This window comes from Salmo salar, chromosome 08 (genome assembly GCF_965601325.2).
Source record: "Salmo salar chromosome 08, fSalSal1, whole genome shotgun sequence".
NCBI classification, from domain to species: Eukaryota; Metazoa; Chordata; class Actinopteri; order Salmoniformes; family Salmonidae; genus Salmo; species Salmo salar.
In genome coordinates this window covers 5,147,501-5,150,000 of record NC_138298.1, presented here as the reverse complement: position 1 = coordinate 5,150,000, position 2,500 = coordinate 5,147,501, and the positions used below count along the sequence as shown (strand labels likewise).

The 2,500-nt window shown below is 39.0% G+C and overlaps 2 non-coding genes across 2 annotated transcripts; both read right to left on the bottom strand.

The window, feature by feature from the left end:
* Nucleotides 1–317: 317 nt before the first annotated feature.
* LOC145854491 (5S ribosomal RNA) lies at nucleotides 318–436 on the bottom strand. The gene has a single exon (XR_014375376.1). It is a non-coding gene; the product is annotated as a 5S ribosomal RNA (ribosomal RNA).
* A 409-nt stretch (nucleotides 437–845) lies between these two features.
* LOC145883672 (5S ribosomal RNA) lies at nucleotides 846–964 on the bottom strand. Its single transcript, XR_014395248.1, has one exon. It is a non-coding gene; the product is annotated as a 5S ribosomal RNA (ribosomal RNA).
* Between the last annotated feature and the right edge of the window lie 1,536 nt (nucleotides 965–2,500).

Sequence of the window (2,500 nt, the reverse complement as noted above, 5' to 3'; positions counted from 1 at the left end):
AGGTTTAAAGTCAATACAACACATCAGGTATCCACTTCCTGTCAGAAAATGTCTCAGGGTTTTGCCTGCCAAATGAGTTCTGTTATACTCACAGACACCATTCAAACAGTTTTGGAAACTTTAGAGTGTTTTCTATCCATATATAATAAGTATATGCATATTCTAGTTACTGGGTAGGATTAGTAACCAGATTAAATCGGGTACATTTTTTTTATCCAGACGTGCAAATGCTGCCCCCTAGACCCAACAGGTTAAATGCTTAATACAAGGCAGTGTTGCTGATGAAATAGTGCAAGAGCACACCCTCGTGGACAAAATGCTTACAGCACCTGGTATTCCCAGGCGGTCTCCCATCCAAGTACTAACCAGGCCCGACCCTGCTTAGCTTCCGAGATCAGATGAGATCGGGCGTACCCAGGATGGTATGGCCGTAAACGAGAAACAATCTCTTGCTACAACATATATAGTCAAAGTGAGTGTGATAAACAGACATTGCATTTTCACCAATTAGATAAGCAGCTTGAACTTTGTGTCACTGAAAAAGTAGAAGAAATTACAAACACTGTTCCCATCACTTTTTAGCACAGGTAGTTGGATAAAATACAAACTTTATTTCCTTTCATCATTTGAACATGGCAAAGGAGCACAAAGCACACACAAGCTGCATTCAGCAACAATATTCTTGTTTGTCTTATAAATACAAGGCAGATGCTAATTGAAAACACAAGGAAATTTGATCCTATTAAAAAGGCAGGATGCTGCATTTAGTCAATTCATCATTAAATGCTTACTACAAGGCAGTGTTGCTGATGAAATAGTGCAAGAGCACACCCTCGTGGACAAAATGCTTACAGCACCTGGTATTCCCAGGCGGTCTCCCATCCAAGTACTAACCAGGCCCGACCCTGCTTAGCTTCCGAGATCAGACGAGATCGGGCGTACCCAGGCTGATATGGCCGTAAGCGAGAAACAATCTCTTGCTACAACATATATAGTCAAAGTGAGTCTGATAAAACAGACATTTAGTCAATTCATCATTAACCTCTTGGGGCTAGGTGGGACGCTAGCGTGCCACCCGTGGTGCACTCCATCAACAGCAGGTGCATTTCAAGAGCGGCAAATTTGAATCCAAATAAATGTCAAAATTCAAATTTTTCAAAAATACAACTATTTTACACCATTTGAAAGATAAACATCTCCTTAATCTAACCACGTTTTACGATTTCAAAAAGGTTTTATGGCGAAAGCATAAATTTAGAGTATGTTAGGACAGTACATTTACAAGAGTTGCGTGTAATGTTTTGTCAAGTCAAAGACAGGGTCACCAAAACCATAAAACCAGCTAAAATGATGCACTAACCTTTTACAATCTCCATCAGATGACACTCCTAGGACATTATGTTAGACAATGCATGCATTTTTAGTTCTATCAAGTTCATATTTATATCCAAAAACAGCGTTTTACTATGGCATTGATGTTGAGGAAATCGTTTCCCTCCAATAACCGGCAGTCAAGTCAGCGTAACAAATTAAATAATTAAAATTAGAAAACATTGGTAAAATATTATATTGTCATTTAAAGAATTATAGATTTACATCTCTTGAACGCAATCAACTTGCCAGATTTAAAAATAACCTTACTGGGAAATCACACTTTGCAATAATCTGAGCACTGCGCCCAGAAAAATACGCGTTGCGATACAGACTAGACGTCATGTTGGGGAGATCTAAAATCGAAAATACTATGTAAATAATCCATTACCTTTGATTCTCTTCATCAGATGTCACTTCCAGGTATCACAGGTCCATAACGAATGTAGTTTTGTTCAAAAAAGCTCATCATTTATGTCCAAAAATCTCCGTCTCGTTAGCACATGATGTAAGCCAGCCGGACTTCTCGTCATGAACGAGGGGAAAAAATATATTTCCGTTCGTTCAAACATGTCAAACGTTGTATTGCATAAATCATTAGGGCCTTTTTTAACCAGAACATGAATAATATTCAAGGTGGACGAATGCATACTCTTTTATAACGTATTGGAACGAGGGTACCCAAGATGAACTCGCGCGCCAGGTGTCTAATGGGACATCATCGTTCCATGGCTCTTGTTCGGTCAGATCTCCCTCCAGAAGACTCAAAACACTTTGTAAAGGCTGGTGACATCTAGTGGAAGCAATAGGAAGTGCCAAAATATTCCTAAACCCCTGTGTTTTTCAATGGGATAGGTTTAAAGTCAATACAACACATCAGGTATCCACTTCCTGTCAGAAAATGTCTCAGGGTTTTGCCTGCCAAATGAGTTCTGTTATACTCACAGACACCATTCAAACAGTTTTGGAAACTTTAGAGTGTTTTCTATCCATATATAATAAGTATATGCATATTCTAGTTACTGGGTAGGATTAGTAACCAGATTAAATCGGGTACATTTTTTTTATCCAGACGTGCAAATGCTGCCCCCTAGACCCAACAGGTTAAATGCTTAATACAAGGCAGTGT